Source organism: Suricata suricatta, chromosome 6 (assembly GCF_006229205.1).
Source record: "Suricata suricatta isolate VVHF042 chromosome 6, meerkat_22Aug2017_6uvM2_HiC, whole genome shotgun sequence".
NCBI lineage: Eukaryota > Metazoa > Chordata > Mammalia > Carnivora > Herpestidae > Suricata > Suricata suricatta.
This window is the reverse complement of record NC_043705.1, coordinates 134,059,840-134,066,174: the sequence shown is the minus strand read 5'-3', so window position 1 is coordinate 134,066,174 and position 6,335 is coordinate 134,059,840. Positions and strand designations below refer to the sequence as shown.

At 36.6% G+C, this 6,335-nt stretch overlaps 1 pseudogene; it reads right to left on the bottom strand.

Moving 5' to 3' along the window:
• Positions 1-726: 726 nt before the first annotated feature.
• LOC115295093 lies at positions 727-888 on the bottom strand (annotated as a pseudogene).
• Positions 889-6,335: the final 5,447 nt, after the last annotated feature.

The following is a 6,335-nucleotide window of genomic DNA, read 5'->3' as shown; positions in this document are numbered from 1 at the left end:
GATAGAGTTGACTGTCATAGATCTCTTTAGAAAACAGCTTCTCTACACAGGGAATCTTGTGTACAGTAGAATAATATAGTCAACAAAGGTCTGATGTTCTGCCAAGTGTGTTTATAACTCCTTAAATTCACATTTTCTCTGACCTTAAAGGGACATTTTCCACAATGTGGAGTAGGAATAAAGAAGCTTGGGTTCAAATTCTGTCTTGACTATTATTTTGGGACTGAGACTTTCAGCAAATTAATCCTTCTCTTTAATGGAGGCTTTTTCATATATAAAACAGCAATAAGAAAACCTACATTCCTGCATTGTTCTATGTGTTAAACAAGAACATGTAGAAAGCTGGTATAATACCTGTTGCCCAGTAATACATATTATATATATTATATATCTGTATATAATACATGTTTAATACCTATTATATATATCTGTATCAGTTGACATGATGCTTCCTCCTCAAAATCTTCCCTAGACTACCACACCTTTCTAAAGTCCAAGTTATGTATATTTTGTACTCATGTAGAAGTACACATGAATTTCTACTAGAGTATTAAGTATATGACATTATATGTATCCATTCATCCATTCATACATGTTTATTTTTATTATAATATTTTATATAATAATGCTGATTTTTCTCTGTATTTACATTTTCCCAAAGCTCCTCTCAACTCCTAGGATTTTGTTTGTTTGTTTGTTTGTTTTGTTTTGTTTCATTTGTTATTTACTTGTAGCATGAATTACTATCAAACTCTACTCTACTCTCTGGCCCAGAGATCCTTATGGAGTCAGTGAAAGTCTTGTTCTTCATGCAGCACACTACTTACACTTGTGAGTTCTTTGGCCAGCTAGCAACTTCAACTCCAAGTTCTAACAATCTAGTGCAGTCTAGGATGTTGTGTTGTTGTTTTTATAAATATTTATTTATTCTTTTGAGAGAGAGAGCGAGTTGGCGAGGAGAATAGAGAGGGAGAGAGCAAATCTTCAGCAGGGTCTGTGCTGTCAGTACAGAGCTGGATATGGCTCTACCTCACAAACTTTGAGATCATGACTGCGCTGAAACCAGGAGACAGACATTTAACTGGCTGAGCCACACAGGCACTCCTACAGCCCAAGATGGTTTTAAATGCATTTCTCTTTCTTGTTTTAAATATGGATATTATAATAAATATTTTTTGGTCCTAAGAAAATACTACGAAGTCTATAAGTTGTGATGTGCATTAATCATCTTTTTCTATAAGCTAGATCAAATTGTACAATATAAATTCCCTGTGTTAAAATTATAGGAAGACTAGACATGTTCAAGTCATTCATATTACCATTTATTAAATTTATCTTGGATTCTGAGATAAAATTACAATTCTAATATAAAGAATGTGCATTAATCAAATAAACAGGTATGTGAAAGACAAGCTGTACAGAGAAAACGTATATGATACTATGAATGCCTGCTAGGGAGGCTTGGTCTAATTGAAACAGTATAAGACTGCTTTTGATTGGAGTGAGGATTGAACTAAGTTTGAAACATTAGTATACTTTACGAGATGAAATAGAAGAAAAGAGAGTTTTTAGGAGATGTAATCATTGTGCAAAACTCTTCAGTGGGGAAATAGATAAGTAATCTGGGGTGATACTAATATCTGCTACTGTAGTAAGTAAGATGTGCTATGGTGTTTTCATTACCGTCTTTCTCAGTGTAGCAGAGTATCAGAGGCTTAAACTTAGCTTTTTCTAATGAGAAATTCTATTTCTATCATCATCCTGAACTCAACATAGTGCCCTTGCCTAATTTGAGAATATATCTTTATTTGTAGCTCTTATGACAAGCTCTATGTTATGTCTTTAGCTTTGTTTACCTTCTGCCTTCAGAGAGGAGAGCATCTTCATGTTATGAAAAAGTGGCCCTCTGACTTGTGCACTTGTTTTTACTAAATCATAGTTACCCTAAACAAGAACCATCCAATTTCATTATGTTATAATGATTACTTTTTCGACCATATTTTTTATTACATCCACTGATGTGTTTCATTCCACAGGCATACAATCCCAGCTCACCACTAATGAAAGATAAACAGTTGTACATCAATTTGCCAGAGATTTTTCTGGCCACATACTGCCAGTGATGAGGTCTTCATTGCCAATCAGGTAGTGGCAATGCTGAGTGATCCAACTCCAACATCACATTTTAACATTTACTTTCTTGAACCTATCCTGGTAGAAAGTGTTGCAAGTCAGCTTCTCGAAGGCATCAGATCAAGAACAGGGAACTTACATGGTAGTATTCTCAGGCTCAACAGTTCTCGAGGGATGGAAGAAAGCAGGGTATGGCAGGAGGAGAATCCTAGCTTCAGTGCCATCACATCAAGTCCCTAGATCACCCAGTGAGCTCTGAAGTTAGAAGTGCTTCAGAACTCTGTGCGTTCGGAAGAAGGGGCAGGGTTTTATGGCCTCAGATTGGGCAGTTACCCCTTGTAGGCTGACCCTGAGAAGGATGCATAAATTTGGGCATGAAGCCTTCTTCAACAGAGGGCAAACCCTGGAGAAGGTTCCTGAGGACAGCCTGCAGCAGCATTCTCCCTGGAGAATAAAGCCTTCAGTCCTAAAGGGGAATCTGGGAGAAGTAGCTCAGAGTCCACTACAATCAGCCTAGGACACACCATAGAAGAGTAATGGAGACAGATAATAAATTTGACTGTACCAGTGCAGTATCAATTATATTAATTGTATTTGGATCAACATTTTTCACTAGATTGAAATTAAAGATTAGCTAGATATATACATTTTTCTCATATATAGGTCTCATAGTGCTATACTCAACACATCATTTTATTGATTTCACACAGAATCAAGTTATAATATCCTCAAAGCATTATATACGTGCATATATATGCAAAATATAATATACAAAATGTTACATGATTCAGAACATTGCATACTACAAAAGTGTGTGTGTGTGTTTGTGTGTGTGAGTTGAACCTCCTTATTGCAGTAAATATTTTGATACTCAAATTTGGCAAAACACATAAGTAATAAATTGAGGATTTTACAGGTCTTATTATGGCTTGATATTCTTCCATACTGAAAAAAATACACCCAAAAAATAATTAGGTAATTACAGAAAAAAGAGAAGTATAATCTTTTCAAATGTCTTGTCAAAATAAAAAGGAAATTGAACAACATATGCTTTTTTGTTGTTGTTAAGAGTTCTGTATGGGAATAAAAATGATATTATTTTCTTATAATCCAAAAGAACAATTTTAAATAAGTTATTAAACTGAATTTTTTACTTCGGTCCATAGGATACTACAAAAGGGACTTGGGTCTCAACATTCTATCATGTGAACTTCGACCTTCACAGAGAATGAAAGTGAAATGTAGTTAATATTCTTTCATCAAACTTGAAAACAAAATGTCTCTGCTCTGTAGAAAACACGGAATTCTATAAAGTAGAAAGAAGTCAAGCAGAACCTGGTATTTCATTACCTAACCAAGGCGATGTAAAAGTTTGCTCAGGAACTGAAGGTAGAAGATGAGTGTGGCTTCGGTCAATGACGAGCTGCCAAAGGCACTGAGGGCTGAGAGATTGCTCCGTGCACATGGCCATGACGTGCTGGGAAAGTACATTTCTACCATGATTAGAAATATGTCTCCTATTGTGTTTTTGGAAATGGGAAAAACATTCTTTATTTTTTTTTCTTTACACGTCTACTTCTACTATAAAAATGTGGCTAGGTAAGCTTTAGGTTGATGACGGTTCGGTTATTCTCTGACTAGAGAATGGGCTGTTCCAGTAAATTCTGCTATCAAAACTACCACAAGACACTGAGAGTCACGGCAGAGACAAACAACAAAGGCATGGAGCAGGAGAACGGAGACCGTTTGAAGCTTGAGCGTAGATATAACCTCAAATGGAATTTCCTGTTGAATTTAGCAACGGTTCATCGCTTCTGCTTGTATATTGTTTATGCGAAACTGGAGCTAAATAAACCAATCCATGACCTGATTTATCTGCCAAATGGATTGAACATTTTACTCTCTCTGCCTCAAAGGCTTGTCGTGTCTGTTTAGTTTCGCAGATGGTACATCCATTTCCCCGAAACAGAGCCACTAGATAGCAGCTTGCCAACAGTTTCTGTTATTTAAAGTTCACCCTTAAAGCACACAAGCCCTGCTTCACGTTCTCAGCCAATGTTCCACAGAATCAATCTGACATTGCTCTGTCTTTCAGGTCTTTCTAACACAGTCAGGTGCTCAATTATCAACTGTTTCTCTTAAGTTGCTACTGGGAAAATTACAGTGTCAAGAAATCTACTTCTATTTTTGAGAAATGACTTTATTCTAGAAACCTGGACAATCTTTATGAATGTGCTGGAAAATAAGTACGGGGTGAGAGTTTGTCGGCATTTTTCTAAAATAGTTTATGTGATCAAGTTCCACAAGAAAGAAACAACCTTCCTTCATTCAATTGCTTTTAGTTGGAATATTTCTTTTTTTTTAATGCCTTATTTATTTTTGATACAGAGAGAGACAGAACATGAGAGGGGGAGGGGCAGAGAGAGAGGGAGACACAGAATCCGAAGCAGGCTCCAGGCTCCGAGCTAGCTGTCAGCACAGAGCCTGATGTGGGGCTCGAACCCACGAACGTGAGATCTGACCTGAGCTGAAGTCGACGCTTAACCGACTGAGCCACCCAGGCACCCCTAGTTGGAATATTTCTACCATAAGCTGAATTATACAACTGAAAACATACGCAAGTAAGGCATATTTTTATGGATGTCAAACACTTGAAAGACTATTTGGAGGCTTTGGTGATATTTTTTTTTCCTCCATAATATTTTATTGTCAAATTGTTTTCCATACATGGTGATATTTTATTATATACAGAAGAGGAATAAACTCTGTGAAGGGTGGACTAAGATTGCTTTTGTACGTAAAGAAAGGGAATTATGTGGTATCGGAGAACTTCAATCTATGAGATGTTCTCACTTTCAAAACTGCCAGCTCTTGGGCATATAGCTCAGTGGTAGAGCATTTGACTGCAAAACTTCCAACTCTTAAAATGTTAAGTCAAATTTTTATTCCTATATTCAAGTGTAGGCAATGTTTCATACTTAAATTTTCATAGCCAGTTATTTATTCCTACAGTTTAGAAATAGATGACCCTTTTCCAGTTGCCATACTGAGAGTGACTTGGTATGAGGATGATGATAAAGTGACTTAAATGTGAGATGTTTCCTCTCAGGGTGTAGATTGTGCAAGGGAGTCCTGGTGACACAAGGAATGAAGCAGATATTAAGAAGATAACCCCAGGCAACAAACCAAACCTCATGATTCAACCTAGACCAACCCTAGTCAAAGGCGGAAGGCAGAGAAGATGGGTATTCTTGCATTGCACAAACTTTTTCTCAGACAAAACATGGTTCTGAAGTCTATGAACTTTAATTAGTGAAATGACATAAGTAAGCAATGCCTATGAGTGGAATTAAAGGGGAAAAAAAGTAAAAATAAAGAAAGAAAGCGAGAAAACCCTTACAAAGACATACGCGTGACATGTAGAGTAGTTCGGCATGCATTTACTTGCATATGATACATAGTGTTTATTAGTATATCCCTTATAAAGCTCATTGCATGGACCCCGTATTGAAATGTTTTGCCTATATGTTAGGCTATGTCTATGAATTTTTTGGTGTTTTGTTTACTTAGGTTGCACACCAAAAATGAAATTTGTAATATTCTCTAGTTATTTATTTTATCCCATGGTAATGAAATTGAGTCGGAAGCAGCCACTGCCTATTAACGTCAAATCATTAATTTTATATGTCTATTTCTCCTTATATAACTTACGTTTTTAAGCTGTTACTGAAAAACAGGAGTCAAACTGAAACCTATTTTAAAACAAAATGACTGCATCTGCAGGCAGTCTGTGATCTTTCTATTGATTTTTCATATGAGTACATCAGTGTTTCAAGAGATCACATACAGATATAAATGACCCTGTTAGACACAAGATTAAAATAATTCTAAATAGGCAGCAGAAAATCATAATCTATTGCTTTATCTGCTTGATTTCTGCACTGTTCATTTAACATCTCAAAATAAAGGCATCTGTGTGAGATGTCAAATTAGTTCACATCTTTTCAATTTTTATGAAGAGGAAGTAAAATTCACTCTTTGCCTGATGCTACAAGGACTCATTGCCAGGGGCTCTTCTGTGAGTCTGAAGCTTGAACTTTACAAAGGCTCCTTAAGCAGCAGGCTGCTTAGCTCTGGAGTGCTCACCTCTTCAGCCGCCAAAGCCCTGAGGCTGTTCACACAGCCCGAAAGTTCACCTGCTT